The sequence below is a fragment of the Mustela nivalis genome (genome assembly GCF_964662115.1).
Source record: "Mustela nivalis genome assembly, chromosome: 1".
Taxonomy (NCBI): Eukaryota; Metazoa; Chordata; class Mammalia; order Carnivora; family Mustelidae; genus Mustela; species Mustela nivalis.
In genome coordinates this window covers 66481699-66499421 of record NC_139020.1, presented here as the reverse complement: position 1 = coordinate 66499421, position 17723 = coordinate 66481699, and the positions used below count along the sequence as shown (strand labels likewise).

General features: G+C 35.5%; 1 pseudogene across 1 annotated transcript in view; it reads left to right on the top strand.

Moving 5' to 3' along the window:
• LOC309841103 (DNA polymerase theta-like) overlaps nt 1-17723 on the top strand; it is a 135048-nt pseudogene that overhangs the window by 100485 nt on the left and 16840 nt on the right. Inside the window, exons 20-22 of the transcript in view lie at nt 2747-2931; nt 5199-5300; nt 10485-10609. The product of the transcript in view is annotated as a DNA polymerase theta-like (transcript). The remainder of the gene's footprint in view (nt 1-2746; nt 2932-5198; nt 5301-10484; nt 10610-17723) is intronic.

Here is a 17723-nt window from a genome sequence, read left to right as displayed (position 1 = left end):
TTTTTTTCTAATTGTGTGCTGGGCATAATGGTTGCTACATTATTGACTTGGGATTTTGTAGTCTTCATTAGTAACATTTTCTTCTGGCAGATGATTACTTTCACATTCAGCTTGGTCATTTTGTGATTTTTAAAACTTTGTTAGCAAATGTTTAAAGTGGCTTTTTTTCTAGGGCCAGATTAGCCCTGATTGTAAACTGTGGCCTTGTTGAGGTCTCTACTTGGTGCTCAGCGTCTTAACAGGGTCTGTCTACTCGGTCTGGTCACAGCTTGAACATCTCTCAACATTCAAGAGGTTATTATTCAAGTAGTTGATCAGCTGACAACTATGTGATGGTGGATGTTTCTTTGGTAGTAGTTATTTCTTTAGTATTGTTTTTTGCCTGGTTTTCTGAACTTTCTCGCTCCTTTAGTACTTGGTCAAATTACCACAAAATTCTAGCCTCCTCGGTAGGCATAAACTCTAGTCTCTGCTTCCTCAGCTCAGAACATAGTGCTTTGTTTCATCTCTTCTTCCTTGCAATGTGTTCTGGTAAATTCCTCCTTTCAGAAAACTGAGAGAGTTGCATGGCTCCCCTTGTCTCCTTTCTCCTCCCTGCTTCTTAGAGACTGTAGTCCTGCACTGTCTATTCCAACACCTAAAAACAGATTTGTCAGTTTTTTTCTTATTTATGGCAGGAAGGCCATAAAAGTTGTGGTAATTTGTTTTATATTATTATATATTTTTAAGTTGTTCATTCATTCTACATAGTTTCAAAATCAAAGTATATGAAAGGTATGTATTGAGAAGTTTGCTTCCTTCCATGTCCTAGCTATCCTATTGTCTACAGCTCTTCTAGATGACCTCCTATATGAGTTTCTTATATATTCCTGTAGTATTTTTTATGCAGAGGTAAGCAAATATGAATATATATTTTCTTCCTCTATTCTCACACAAAAGTAAAGACTCCAGATACACTGTTATGTATCTTTTCTCATGTAATGTTTTTATAATGGAAAGTTGTGATTATCAGTAAATAAATTTGAATGTAAACCAGTTTAATCTCTGTGCAGGTCATCTGTGTAACAAACTATGGATTTGCTGAGTCACAGAGTAAACCTGATCAATTTTGATAGATATTGTTGAATTGCATTGTAATAGGGGACAGTGACCATTTAGTTCCCAATAACAGTAAGTGTTTCTTTCTCAGCCTTGCCACAGAATGCACTGTCCAATTTCTGGATTTTTCAGTAGAGAAAAATTGTTTCTTGCTATAGTTTTAGTTTACATCTCTTTTTTTGTGAATGAAGTTGAGCATTCTTTGGTATGTTTAAGGTTCTTTTGGTTGTTTCTGTGAACTACTTGTTTATATTTTCTCTTGTTCTTGATTTGTAGCATTCCTTTTTTATAATATGGCAATGAGTGTGTGTTGATATCAGTCACATTTTCCCTCCTTTTTTCTTAGCCATAATCTTTTAAATTTTATTTTTGCCATATATATCTAATCCAGTAATTTCCATTACATAGGTAAGCCTCTGAATCCTCTAAGTAACCCTTCTCCACATATCAACCCCTTGTTTCCACTGAGTACTTTTTTTCTTTTTAATTTTTTTTTAATTTTTTTATTTAGGCTTTATTTTTTCAGTGTTCCAAGATTCATTGTTTATGCATCACACCCAGTGCTCCATGCAATACGTGCCCTCCTTAATACCCACCACCAGGCTTACCTAACCCCTCACCCACCTCCCCTCCAAAACCCTCAGTTTGTTTCTCAGAATCCACTCCACAGTCCACTGAATGTTTTTATTGTCAAAGCAGAGCACATGTTTCTCTCCAGCCCACTTACAATGTGCACACATTGCAAACCAGTTTCTTCATTCATTCATTCAACAACTATTTAAGGAGCTATGAAGTATCGGAACTGTGCAAGGTTTTTTTTTTGTTTTGTTTTGTTTTTTTTGTTTTTTTTTAATGTTTTCTTTATTTATTTGAAGAGAGAGAGAGCACAAGTAGGCAGAATGGCAGGCAGAGGGAGAGGCTCCCCACTGGTCAGGGAGCATGACATGGGGCTCGATCCTAGGATCCTGGTATCATGACCTGAGCTGAGGGCAGATGCTTAACTGGCTGAGCCACCCAGGTGCCCCATGCATAAGGGTTTGCATAGAATGCAAAAGAAAATTAAGTATCCCATCCCTAATGGCTCTGTGCTATGTGGGAGAGGCACGAAAGAACCATTTTAGATTATGTGTCAAATGCTACAGAAACATTGAGGAAAGCACTAGCATAGTGGTTTAAGGGGCAGAAGTCAGGGGTGGCTTTACACATATTACATATACTTGAAAACTGAACAGAAAAAAAATTATCTAAGTTACAGAACTGAATTGCATCACATTAAGAGCAAGATTTTAACTTTTGGGCACATAATGTCTTTTTTTATGTTCAGTTAGCCAACATATAGTACATTATTAGTTTTTGATGTAATGTTCAATGATTCATTAGTTGCATGGCTCTCTTCACCACACGTGTCCTCCTTAGTACCCATCATCCGGTTATACCATCTCCCAACCCCTCTCCTTCTGTAACCCTGTTTGTTTCGTGGAGTCCAGAGCCTGGTTTGTCTCCCTCTCTGATTTCCTCCCCTTCAGTATTCCCTCCCTTCTCTAATCTTATGGTTCTAAGTTAGAACTAAATTTCTGTCATCCTGCTCAGTTGCATAAAATGTGGACTTATTTTTGTACCAGCTTTTCTCAAATCATTTCTATTTCAGGTGGCTTAATATTAGCTGCTGTTTACTCTCAACTTGAACTGAGGATCTTGGCTCATTTATCCCACGATCATTGCCTCATTCAAGTATTAAACACTGGGGCCGATGTTTTCAGGAGTATTGCAGCTGAGCGGAAGATGATTGAGCTAGAGTCTGTTGGGGATGATCTGCGGCCACAAGCAAAGCAGGTGAAATGTTTAGCATATATGAGAATATTAATGATTTAAAAAATTTTAAAAATGCCTTCATCATTTGCAGTTGGGGAATAATGATTTCTCCATCTGTGGATCTTTCAAACCATATTCAGCTGAGCTTGTCTCATGGTATTCATCATACTCTCCTTCATAGAGTCAGTAGAAAGAATCAGCTAGACTTTGTCTGAGGCTAGCTCGCATAAGGAAAGCCATCCACATTAGTGGTAGATATCGTGGTGGTAGTAGTTGTTATTTATGTGTATGTATGTGTATTTTAAAAAATGTCTTTCTAGTCTGTAAACAGTTTCATATTTTTATTTTTATAGGTGTTCTCTAAATGTTTATTGAAAAAGAATCACTGAACTGTGGATTATAATTAATAACTGATAGCTTTTTTTGTTTTTTGAGATCATTGGTTAGCTAAACACATGTGAAACTTTATACTGTCCTTGGACTTTTTAAGGGGGTCCTTATTAGTTCTTACTCTTGGATGACTGTTACACACAGAGGAAGTCAAAGGCCACATTTATACCATTTTCTGGCCTCTATTGACACTGATACTTCTTTTGCCACTTGGTCTGTGGGAAATCTGAAGCCATTTTTGAAAAATAGGATTGCTGGCTGAGACAAAAAACCATCACTCCCACTTTTACGATCCCGCTGTGTTAGTTTTGCATTTATACTTCTAGTTACTCACAGCTGTAAGTCTTGACTGGCTCATTAGACATGAAACCCTTCCTCTCAGCCATTGCCTGTTCAGCACCAGCACATGTTTCTTCCACTCTTTAGAAAACCAGCTTTGCCCTCTCTGTTTAATAATCTCTGGGCTCCTGCATTCAGCAAGAATTGAACCCTGGATAAAGAACTAATGTTCCAATATTTCACCTTCAGAATAAACCCATGAAATAGGTACAATTATTATTGCCATTTTAAATAGGCATAAAGGGAAGCACCAAAAGTTAGTAATTTGCTAAAGATCATACAGCTATAAGTGGTGGAGCCAGGATGAGCTCAGAATGCCAGAACTTAGACATGCTGACTTTATCATCTAAACACTCATCCACTGATGATATCTGCCTCTTTTTCATAAGTTCTTACATGACTTAATAGTGTTTATGCTCTGCACCGTCTACTCCTTGGGTCTGACTGAGATCTCAGCCACTGCTGTGTACTAAAAAAAAAATTAAAAAAGAAGCAACAGTAAAAAAAAAAAAAAAAAAAGTAGAACCACCAAAAAGGAAAAGATAAAAGGATGGAAAAAAAATCCTTCTCAATGTATTAAAAAAGACAGGTAAGGACAAAAAACTTGTAGTTGTTTTATCACATTAAAAGTAGCTTATGGACTCTGATGATCATCTTTTACAAATTATATTTTAAAATTATATTTAATGATATTTATATGAACTTGCTTTATGTTAGTTTTCTGAACACTTAGAGGTAATAATTTAGTAATCTTCACAATTCCATGATGCAGATATTACTATTCTCATGGATGAAGAAGTCAAGATATAAGAGTTTAGGTAGCTTCTGCAAGATAATCTTATAAATTCTGGAACTAGGATATAAACTGGTTATTTGGAACTAGGATTTAACTAGTTAAACTTGTTAACTATTTATTTAAACTAAATACTTATTATTAAATTTATAGTTTCCTACTGACCTGTTTAGACTATTTCCTTCTACTACTCCCAAAATTTCCTCAGGAACTTGTTTAACCCAATTGAATTCTGCAATTGTGGGATGTCAGGAGGCATATTTATTTCCAATCAAGTATTCCCTATTGTCGAACCCTGAAGCCTTCTCTTCCTCTTCTGTCCTAGGCAGGAGCCAGGATAGGAATGTTTGTAATGCTTCTCTTTCCTGACTCCTGGGTGCTTGTCTAAGCAGAAGTTAATGAGGTATTATTATGAGAGTAGAAAGCTACTCTGAAGACTACTGGATACATGACAAAGAGTCAGAAATAAATCTCCCTTTTAAATCACTAGGATTAGTTTCTTAAAACACACACATTCACAATTATTCATGTTCTTCCCCTTCCTCCACCAGCCTGAAAGAATTGTTAAAAGGCATAAAAGAGAAAAGATGTTTTCTGGATATTAGGTTCTATGAATTTAACCTACCAAAAGCAGATCTAATCATTTCTTTGACACACTATGAAATAAAATGTTTACCAAATTTCAATCCTGATCAACTTTTTATATTTGCAGTTTATGTAGTTATGACCTTTACTTTACTTACTGAGTGTGATGACTCCTTTTCAAATTTGCTATGGAATCATTTATGGAATGGGTACTAAATCTTTGGCAGAGCAGATGGGCATTAAAGAAAATGATACATTGATTCCTTCAAATCCCGATATACAGGTAAAGAAACATTAATTATTAGTTATCTTTTAGATACTAGTCAATTATCTTGCCATATTTTTTTTAAATTTTTTTTTTAAAGATTTTATTTATTTATTTGACAGAGATCACAAGTAGGCAGAGAGGCAGGTAGAGAGAGAGAGAGAGAGGAGGAAGCAGGCTCTCCTCTCAGCAGGGAGCCCGATGCGGGACTCGATCCCAGGACCCTGAGATCATGACCTGAGCCGAAGGCAGTGGCCCAACCCACTGAGCCACCCAGGCGCCCTTATCTTGCCATATTAATTGAAAAAATAGTGTTACAAAATTTTCTGTTAACATTTCTATTACTGAAAAGTTTCCACCAGATATTGTTAATTAAATAACATCATCCTTATGATTATTTGCTAAAATGGTCTTTTTTCATAAAAATAGGAGCAAAAATGGGATTAAAAAAACCCAACTGATGTATATCCTAGTTTGTCATTGTGAATATGCCATAAAGTCTTGGAATTGTGCTATGCTTTAGGTTTTAATAGCTTCAATTCGAAACAGTAAACCATTGATTGAATGTACCTGAAACTATGAAAGAACAAGAGCAGTTTGAGTATTATTGTTTAAATTATCTTGTATTTTGGCAATTTATTGAGGTACTATTTATATACAATAAAATTAACCCTTTTAAGATGTATATTTGTATAAGTTTTGGCAAATGCACAGAGTCCTATAACCTACATCACAACATAGATATGAATCATGACCATATCATCCCAGAAGTTTACTTCATACCCTTTGTAATCAGCCCTGACCTCAAAAAGAAAACTTTATTCACGTATGACATGATCTTATACATAAAAAATAATTTCGATTCTACGAAACAACTACTAGAACAAATAACTAAAAGTTTTTTTTTTTTTTTAAGATTTTATTTATTTATTTGAGAGAGAGCACAAGCAGGGGTTGGGAAAGTGGAAGAGGGAGAGGGGAAAAGCAGACTCCCTTATGAGTGTAGAGCCAGGTTGGATCCCAGGATCCTGAGATCATGACCGATCCAAAGTCCGTGGCTTAGCCTACTGAGCCACCCAGGTGCCCCATGCCCATATAAAGTTAATTTGTAAAAATCAGTTGGATTTTTGTATGCTAGTAATTAGTGAATGGAGTAAAAATAAAACCATTATGATAACATCAAAATACCTGAAATATGTGGGATAAATTCAACAGTATATGCAAGACTTTACTGAAAATTCTAAAACAATCCTGAAAGAAATCGAAGATACTTAGGTAAATGTGAGGTTTACCATGTTAATTTATTAGAAGGCACAATGTTATTGTGATGGCAGTTTTCTATAAATTGTCCTATAGATTCAATTTAATTCCAGTCAACAGTCTATTAGATTTTTGTGTTGAATTTGACAAATTGATCTTAAATTTATATGGAAATTAAAAAAGCCTGGAAAAACTAGGAAAATTTTTTGGGGAAAAATACAGTGTTGAGTACTAACACTCCCTGGGTTCAAAACTTAGTATAAAACTATAATAATTAAAGTAGGGATAAGGGTAGACATGAAAAAAAAATGGGTCACAATAAGGGTTCAGAAATAGACCTATCGTGAGTGCTGGGAAGTGTGTAAAGCTGGTAATTCACAGACCTGTACCCATGGGGCTAATAATACATTATATGTTAATTTAAAAAAAAAAGAAGACCTTCAAAAAAAAAAAAAAAAAAGAAAGAAATAGACCTATACATATATGGTGGCTTTATTTTCAACAGTCACCATGGTTAACTCAATGGAGCATGGTCATGTCAACGATTGGTTCTAGAACAACTGGAGACCATTATGGGAAAAAAATGAACTTCAACTATTATCTTATACTGTATTCCAAAGTTAGCTTTATATGGAGCATAGACTTAAAAGCTAAAACTTTAAATCTTCCAGGAGAAAATTGGTGAAAAACACTTTGTGACATTGAGGTAGGCGAAGATTTTTTAGGTGATAATTACACCAAATTAAACATAAAATATAAACATTGGTAAAGACACCATTAAGCAAATCTAAGGCAGGCCACAAAAGAGAAGATATTTGCAGTTCCCGTTGTCCAGTGAACTTGCATCAAGAATATGTAAAACACTCTTATAACTCAAAGCTGAGAAGGCAAACAATCCAATAAAATAAAGGTCAAAAGACACTTCACAAAAGAAGATGTATGAATGACCACGTCAAATGTTATCATCATTAGTCATCAGGGAAAAGCAAATTTAAACCACAAAGAGATACCATTACAAAAACACTAGAATGGCTAAAATAAAAAGCACTGTATTTCTTTTATATTGCTGATAGAGTTATACAATGGTACAACCACTTTGGAAAATGCTATGACTCTTTGATACAGAATGAAACAATTATGTGATCCTGCAATTTTAGTATTGCATATTTGTCCAAGAAAAATGAAAAAATATCCAAAGAAAGACTTATATGTGAATGCTATAGCAGTTTTATTCCTAACAACCAAGTATTTATGAACAGGACCATGGTAACCAAACCAAACCAAAATAAATTTTGGTATATTTCTGCTGTGGAATACTACTTAGCAAAAGAAAGCAAACTCAAATGAGGATGTACAGCATAAGTCAATTTTTATGAATTTTAAAAACATGAAAAACCAAGGTATAGTGTTATAAAGCAGATCAGTGAGAGTTTGAGGCTGATAATGGAGGGCTGACTGATAAAGGTGATAAAAATTTTTCGTATCTTGAAGTGTACCTTTGTTAGATGCATCTAACTATTCACCTAAAGTGGGTTCCTTCTATGGTATGTAAATTATATATCAGGATTGATTTTTTTGTTGTTACGTACATTCCAGTTAGTTAACGTGCAGTATAATATTAGTTTCAGGTGTGCAATACAGTGATTCAGCACTTTCATACATCACCTGGTGCTCATCATTTAAGTATACTCCTTAATCCCCTTCCCTACTCACCCATTCCTCACCCACCTCCCCTCTGGTAACCATCAGTTTGTTCACTAGAGTTGAGAATCTGTTTCCTGCTTTGCCTCCCCCAACTCTTCCCTTTGTTTGCTTTTTAAAAATAGTTCTTTCAGCCTATGAATGTTTGAGGACATCTGACAGGAGTCAGGTAAGAGAATTTGTAGAAATGCATTCTCTTCAATCTCATCATTTTCTTTGCTTTTCCCTCAATAATAACACAGTAATTCTTAAACAGAAAAGTGAGAGCCTTATTGCTTTCTAATATTCTTATGCTAGTGGTTGAATACCACCTACAGCTTCAGTTGGCAGCATTTTCTCCCCTTCCTTTCACCCACAGTCTCCTCAAATGTCTCTCCTGTGCTAGTCACAAACGGAAATCCTCAAATGAGATGTTTTGGTTAAGGAGTTGTTAATGTTTATTATTTAGGATGAGCAGAGCTGTGAGAAAGCAGAGGTTGCACATATGAATAAAGATAGATCAGCACATATAAAGATAGACCAGTTAGAGAAGACTTCTCTAACTCAGAGACAGGAATGAGCAGTGAAGACTTTGGCCTGCCGAGAACAACAAACTCACCCTGAAGATCTATAGGACATAATAATGAGCTATAGGACATAATAATCTAAGGACGTAATAATGAGCCTATATTGCAAAGGATGAATGCTGGTATAGGGAATATGAATTTGTTTGAATAGTATACTATATATAGTCTTTTAAAACTTTGTAACTTTTTAAACTTTTAAGAAGTGAATTGTATATATTCCTAATGAATTATTTATTATTCGTGTATTAATTTCAGTTTGGTCCTATTTGGATTGTAGCTTAGATGCTAACAAGGAGCTGTTAATGTTTTAAGCCTGGAAGTGGTAAGACCAAAGACTAAAAGATTAACATAATCAAAGAGCAGAAGAAGCCTGTGAAAAGTACCATGGAATAATCTTAAAATCCTAGGTTTTAGTACCTGATCTGTTGTTCTGGAGTTTAGTTTCATGTTTTTTGTTCGTGATAGAGTTAGAGTATATCATTTCTTTTCTTTTCTTTTTTTTTTTTTTCATTTATTTTTTAAATTTCTTTTCAGTGTTCCAGAATTCATTGTTTATGTACCACACCCAGTGCTCCATGCAATACGTGCCCTCTATAATACCCACCACAAGGCTCACCCAACCTCCCATCTGTGGCCCCTCCAAAACCCTTGAATTGTTTTTCAGAGTCCACAGTGTCTCATGGTTTGTTTCCCCCTCCAATTTCCCCCAACTCCCTTCTCCTCTCCATCTCCCCATGTCCTTCATGTTATTCCTTATGCTCCACAAATAAGTGAAACCATATAATAATTGACTCTCTCTGCTTGACTTATACCAGTTAGAATGGCCAAAATCAACAAGACAGCAAACAACAAGTGTTGGAGAGGATGTGGAGAAAAGGGAACCCTCTTACACTGTTGGTGGGAATGCAGCTTGGTGCAGTCACTTTGGAAAACAGTGTGGAGATTTCTTAAGAAATTAAAAATAGAGCTTCCTTATGACCCTGCAATCGCACTACTGGGTATTTACCCCAAAGATACAGATGTAGTGAAAAGAAGGGCCATCTGTACCCCAATGTTCATAGCAGCAATGGCCACAGTCACCAAACTGTGGAAAGAACCAAGATGCCCTTCGACGGACGAATGGATAAAGAAGATGTGGTCCATATATACTATGGAATAAATAAATAAATAAATAAATAAATAAATAAATAAATATTCATCAGAAAGGATGAATACCCAACTTTTGTATCAACATGGACGGGACTAGAAGAGATTATGTAGATTATGTCATTTCTAAAGTCCCTTTAGTTTCTAACTTTCTGAGTCTGCAAAAAGGGAATGAAAGTTTATATGCAAAGTTTTTTTTTTTTTAAGATTTTATTTATTTGACAGAGAGAGAGAAATCACAAGTAGGCAGAGAGGCAGGCAGAGAGAGAGAGAGGGGAGAAAGCAGGTTCCCTGCAGAGCAGAGAGCCCGACGCGGGGCTCGATCCCAGGACCCTGGGATCACGACCCGAGCTGAAGGCAAAGGCTTTAACCCACTGAGCCACCCAGGCGCCCCTATGTGCAAAGTTTTGATGATACAATATAATTTGAAGAATCATGGTAGGGTTTTGGCATATTTCACTATATTGAAGATAGTGAATGAGCTTAAGAATGGACTTTGGTTGCAGTTATTTTTGTATTTTCTCTGTAGGCATTAATCAATTCATGAGAGAGACAATGAAGAATTGTAAAAGAAATGGGTTTGTTCAGACCATTTTGGGAAGGTGTAGATATTTACCAGGAATCCATGACAACAACCCTTATCATAAAGTTCACATATGTTGAAATGTCTCTGGATTTTTAGCTTAATATTTTAATGACATATGCTTTTTCTATACACTAAACACTGCTAATTTTCCTTTTAGGGATCATTAGCATATTAATTGGATCTTCTGTTTCACTAAGGATTTTGAAGTGAAGGCTCATGCCTAAATTTGCTGAACACAGTCCTTAGAAGACTAATGTAAATATGGGTTCACTTGGTAATACTTCAAATACGTTAAAGATGTTCTGTTTCAGTAAACCAGTTACTTAGTAGTTTTGCTAATAAGTTATAAATTTAATTTTTATATCTGTTAATTGTTCTTTGTTTCAGTTATCATATACCAGTTTGTTGTATCACACCAAATTGCCAATGTTTCTAGAGATTAACCAATCATTATATGTGGTTCCTTCATTTTTGATTCATTCTACTTGTTTGTTTTAAAAGCAGTGGCTCAACAGAGGTTAGTAGGATATCCAAAATATTGAAGAAGGCTGTTTTCTTAGCACCATTTTAAGTATTTATTGATGGTATGTGTTCAAATTATTATTAAAAACTCTGAAATCATTGGGATCCACAGAAAGTATTCTATGTATCTGAACATTTAAATTTCTATATAGTCCACATCTTCCTGTTTGAACTCCTTGTATTTCATCTTCTCCCAAAATTTCACATGTCAGTGCCCACTACACATTGTATATACTGAAAATTCCCAGCTCCATACTGCTAAACTTCTGCCTGGAGCAGGAAACCTTCAGAGCACTAGTGATCTTAGGGACCATGGAGGAATAGTTGGCTTTTTGTTATTTCTTCACTCTGTAGGCTCCCAAATAAGCAGACATCAAATATTTATCAGGCTTTTACCATATCTCTAAATCACTTGTCACTTAGGGGTAGATAATTTTCTATTGGTCAGATGGAGTCAGCTAGTGGAAGGCTTTTAATGGCAGGCTGAAAAGTTAAGACTTGATATAACAGGAGTTATGTTTCATTGGATTTTACATTATGAAAATTGGTAGATAGAGTCATATATGTAAATGAACCATGTAAGTTTCTGAAAATTAATATTTTTGCACCTAAAGATGTGAGAGTAAGCCTTTTCTTTTTTTTAAATTTTATTTTATTTCTTCTCAGTGTTCCAGAATTCATTGTTTATGCACCAAACCCAGTACTCCATGCAATACGTGCCCTCCATAATACCCACCACCAGGCTCACCCATCCCCTCACCTCCTTCCCCTCCAAAACCCTGTTTGTTTCTCAGAGTCCACAGTCTCTCATGGTTTGTCTCCCCTCCAATTTCCCCCATCTCACTTCTCCTCTCCCTCTCCTAATGTCCTCCATGTTATTCCTTATGCTCCACAAGGAAGTGAAACCATATGATACTTGACTCTCTCTGCTTGACTTACTTCACTCAGCATAATCTCTTTTGGTCCCATCCATGTTATTATAAAAGTTAGGTATTCATCTTTTCTGATGGAGGCATAATACTCCATTGTACATATGGACCATATCTTCTTTATCCATTCATCCACTGAGGGGCATCTTGGTTCTTTCCACAATTTGGCAACTGTGGCTATTGCTGCTATGAACACTGGGGTATAGATGGCCCCTTTTTCATTACATCTGAATCTTTGGGGTAAATACCCAGTAGTGCAATTGTAGGGTCATAGGGAAGCTCTATTTTTAATTTCTTAAGGAATCGCCACACTGTTTTCCAAAGTGGCTGCACCAACTTGCATTCCCACCAACAGTGTAAGACTCTTTCTTTACAACCTCTCCAACACTTGTCGTTTACTGTCTTGTTGATTTTGGTCATCCTAACTGGCATATGGTGATATGTCAATGTGTTCTTTTTTTTTTTTTTTAAGATTTCATTTATTTATTTGACAGAGAGCACAAGTAGGCAGAGAGGCAGGCAGGGCAGGGGGGGAAGCAGGCTCCCTACTGAGCAGAGAGCCCAATGTGGGGCTTGATCCCAGAACCCTGGGATCATGACCCAAGCCGAAGGCAGAGGCTTTAACCCGCTGAGCCACCCAGGCACCCCTCAATGTGGTTTTGATTTGAATCTCCTTGATTGCTAATGATGATGAACATTTTTTCATGTCCCTTTTAGCCATTTGCATGTCTCCTTTGGAGAAGTGTCTGTTCATGTCTTCTACCCATTTTTTGACATGGTTTTCTGTTTTGTGTGTGTTGAGTTTGAGGAGCTCTTTATAGATCTTGGATATCAGCCCTTGGTCTGCGGTGTCATTTGAGAATATCTTCTCCCATTCCATGGGTTGCCGCTTTGTTTTACTGGCTGTTTCCTTTCCTGTACAAAAGATTTTGATCTTGATGAAGTCCCATAAGTTCATTTTCGCTTTTGTTTCCTTTGCCTTTGGAGACCTATCTTGAAAGAAGTTGCTGTGGCCGATGTTGAAGGGGTTACTGCCTCTGTTCTTCTGTAGGATTTTGATAGACTCCTGCCCTACCTTGAGGTCTTTTATCCATTTTGAGTTTATCTTTGTGTATAGCATAAGAGAATGGTCGAGTTTCATTCTTCTACATATAGCTTTCCAATTTTCCCAGCACCATTTATTGAAGAGACTGTCTTTTTTCCAATGTATATTTTTCTCTGCTTTGTTGAAGATTATTTGACCATAGAGTTGAGCGTCCAAATCTGGACTCTCTGAGAGAAAAACCTTTCAATCCAGATCTTTTAGGTGTCAAAGTTTAAACTGATTCATTATGTTGTTACTGAAAAAAGAAAAGAAAAGAAAAGAAAATTCCACCCCTCTGAATTATGAATAAACATAATCAGATGCAAAATTTGGTTTTGGTTTGGTTTTACTTTTTGTTTAAACCCTTATTATATTGAAAAATACACATAGGGAAAATACAGGAAACAAATGTAAATTTCAGTATATTATCACAGAGCTACACCTGTGTAGCAACTACTCAAGTCACATAGCAAATGATGTTTCCTAATCACTACCCACAGCCCTTCCAGGAATAATTGCTATTGTCATTTCTAAGCCTATAGTTTTATGTATTTTTGACCTCTTTCTACATAATGTGTATATATTCTTGCATCTAGCTTCTTTCACTCAAAATTGCTTAGGTAAGTCATTCATGTTTCATTTGGAGTAACTATTTTATTGTAGTATATTCTATTATGTGAATATATCACAGTTTATCCATTTTTCCATTGATGGACATTTAGGTTTCCAGTTTAGAGTTTATTATTATTAATTTAATTTTATTTTTTAATTTAATTTTACTTTCCAGTGTTCCAAGATTCACTGTTTATGCACCACATCCAGTGCTCCATGCAATATGTGCCCTCCTTAATACCCACCACCAGGGTCACTCATCCTCCCTCTACCTTCCTCCCTTCCAAAACCCTCAGTTTGTTTCTCAGAGTTAATCTTGCTGTTTTGAAAATTCTTGTCCAAGGTCCTTGGTGTGCATATGTTTCCATTACGTTTGGTAAAGACCAAGTCATAGAATTACTGTTTCTTCAGCTTGAGTAGGTAAAGCCAAATGGTTTCTTATGGTGGTTGTAGCAATTGTCCTCATCAGAAGTATGTGCAAGTTCTCATTGCTCAGCAACCTTGCCAACAGTTGCTATTAAGATGATACAATTTTAGCTATTCTGGTGGGTTTAAAGTACTATCTTGTTAGTTTTACTTTGCATTTCCTTGAATACTAATGAGGTAAAGCAACTTAACAAATATATATTAGCCATTAGCTATTTTTTCTTGGGAGAGTACTTTTTCAAGTTTTCTTGGTCATCTTTTGTTGTTGTTTTCTTTTTACTTTTTTTTTTTTTTAAGATTTTATTTATTTGAGAGAGAGAGAGAACACACAAGTGGGGATGGGAGGAGAGCTGAGAGAGAGGGAGAAGCAGACTCTCAGAACCCCAAAATTAAGACCTTTGTTGAAAGCAGATACTTACCCATTTGAGCTACTCAGGCCCCCTGTCTTTTTCTAATATATAGGAGCTCATTATTGATTATATTTTTGGAAAATATTCTCTCTCACACTGTGTTTGGCTTTTGCATTCTTATCAGTAACTTTAGATGAGGAGAGGGGATTAATTTGGTTTATTCTTAAAATTTTTATTGGGAAATAACATGTACAGTGAAGGGTACAAATCCCTAAGCATAAAGCTGTAAGTCTTAATGTGTATACCCATATAACCACTATCCCAGTCATGACATAGAACTTTTCCAGCACTCAGAAGGCTTCTTTATGTTCCTTCGAAATCAATACCATCCACTTCCCACCCCAGCACACACATAAAAGTATAGGGTAGTTTTGTATGAAGTTGAATTTTATTTAAGTGTAATTGTACCATAGGTACTCTTGGGTCTGACTTTTTTCACTCAAATATAGGTTTGTGAGATTCATTAGTGTCATACGCAACTCTAGCTCATGTCTTTATTTAACTGACATTGTGGGAACACACCAACAATTTATGTATCTGTTTGAATGGTGGCAGAAATTTTCACTATTTCCAGGTTTTAGCTATCATTAATAAAGCTTCTATGAACATTCTTATTTGTGTCTTTTGGTAAACATATGCACCCAACTTCATTACCTTTAGAGTGGAATTGGTGAGTCATAGAATAAGCACATTTATGCCTGCAGTATATACTGCCTAACAGTTATACAGAGGGGGTATCCCAGTTAACATTGCCATCAGCTCTGTTTATCTACATTCTTGCCATTGCTTACTGTCATTGTTCTTTTTAATTTTAGCCATTCTGGTAACTGTGTAATGGAACCTCACTCTGCTTTTTATTAATTAATTAACTAATTAATTAATTACTGTGTTATGTTAGTCACCATATAGTACATCATTAGTTTTTTATGTAGTGTTCCCAGATTCATTGTTTACATGTAATACCCAGTACTCCATGCAATACAAGCCCTTCTTAATACCCATCACCAGGCTCACCCATTTTCCTACTCCCCCGCCCCCGCCAAGCCCTCAGTTTGTTTCGTGGAGTTCACAGTCTCTCATGATTCATCTCCCCCTCTGATTTTTGCCTTTCCCTAATGACTAGTGATGTTGAGCTCCTTTTTTGTTTATTGTCCATTTGGGTATCTTCTTTTGTGGAGGATATATTTAAGTCTTTGTCTCTCTTTTTTTGAATTAGCTATTTTTAACTGATTTATGAGAGTCCTTTATATATTCCAGATATGAGCCCTTTGCTTACGTAGATTTATCCATTTTTTATATTATTGTAGTATTTTCCTTGATCTGTTTTAACAAAGTTTTCTCTACCCCAATTTCAAGAAAATATTCAGTAGGAGCTTTTTTATTTTGCCATATATATTTGTATCTATAAATCAACCAAGAACTGGTTTTTATGTATTTTGAGAGACTGAGGGTCAAGGTCTTTCTCCTTCCCACTCAATGATATACAGTTGTACCTAACTACTTATTGAAAAGACTGACCTTTCCCCCCACTACTTTACAGTGTCACCTTTGTCACAAATTATATTTTCAAATATGGATGTGTTTTTGGATGCATTACTTTTGTCTGTTGTATTTGTTCATTATTTAGACAGTGCCACATTACCTTTGTGATACAACCTTGTAAGATGTCTTGATATATGATAAAGTAAGTCTTCTTATCTCGTTCTTTTGTTTGGTTTTTGAGTATTTGCCTGTTCTTGGTTCTTTGCATTGCCATATATGTTGTAGAAGCAGCACATGAATTTCTAGACAAAAACAAAATCCTGTTGGGATTTTTTTGAGGTTGCCTTGAACTCATAGATCAAGATGGGATTAATGGACATATTTATACACTTGAGTTTTCTAATCCATGAACATGATCTATCTGTCAATTTATTTAGGTCTGTAGTTCTTAAATTCTCTTAATGTATAATTTTGGGGGAAGAGATCATATATGTATTTTTATTAGATTTATAGCTAGGTATTTGAAAATTTTGATGCTGTTACAAATGGCTTTTTTTTTTTACTTTTTTCCTACTTTTTAAACCTTTTCTAACTCTTTGCTACTGGCACTTAGAAATATAATTTTTTTTTTGTCTAGAAGCCTTGCAAATATTACTTACTAATTCAAAAATTAGTAGATACTTGCAGATATTCTATCATCACAATTATCATCTGCAAAGTAGTTTTATAACTACCTTTCCAACTTTATTATTTTATTACTTTTGCTTGACTTACCAGCTAGGACATTGTTGAATATAAGTAGTAATAGTGAGGATCTTTGCCTCTTTTCTGATCTCAGAGGGAAATTTTAAGCATTTATTACTAAATAGAATTTTCCTTTAGGTTTTTAATTTTGCCTGTGTCTGATAAAGTAAGCTCACTTGTATATTTGCATATAGGGCATAGAGTCTTTGTCATACCTGCTAAATTCTGCTCTTATAGTGCAAATATGGTCAGAGACAATACATAAATGAGTGAGTGTGATTGTGTTCCAATAAAACATTTTTACGAAACAGAAGATAGGCCAGATTTGGCCTGAAGGCTGTAGTTTGCCCACCCGTGTTCTAACTGTCCCTTCTTTGAATATAATCTGCCTTTCTTCTTCTTCTTTTTTTTTTTTTTAAATATTTATTTATTTATTTATTTATTTGACAGACAGAGATCACAAGCAGGCAGAGAGGCAGGCAGAGAGAGAGAGGAGGAAGCAGGCTCCCTGCTGAGCAGAGAGCCCGACGTGGGGCTCGATCCCAGGACTCTGAGATCATGACCCGAGCCACTGAGCCACCCAGGTGCCCCGCCTTTCTTCTTTAGGTTGCTTTCCATACAGTATTTTTCTTTCTGTCTCATTTCCATTAGATTTTCTGTGATATGCCTAAGTATGCATATGTTTTTAATTTATGTGCTTCTCTGTGAATATGTTTGTTTAATGGATCCTTTAAGGGTGTTAGGACTTTTTCAATCTGTGACTTGATACCTTTTGTTGATTTTGGAAATTTCTTAGTCATTTCTTCTTTAATTATTGCTTCATTGCATTCTTTCCTCTCTGGGACTCCGATTATAAAATCTCTTAATCTTAAAAAAAATCCTTATGTTTAATATCCTTTGTTTGTTATTTTCCATGTTTATATTGCATCCTGCTTAATTCTGGATATTTTCTTCTTTTAATTTTTTTTTATTT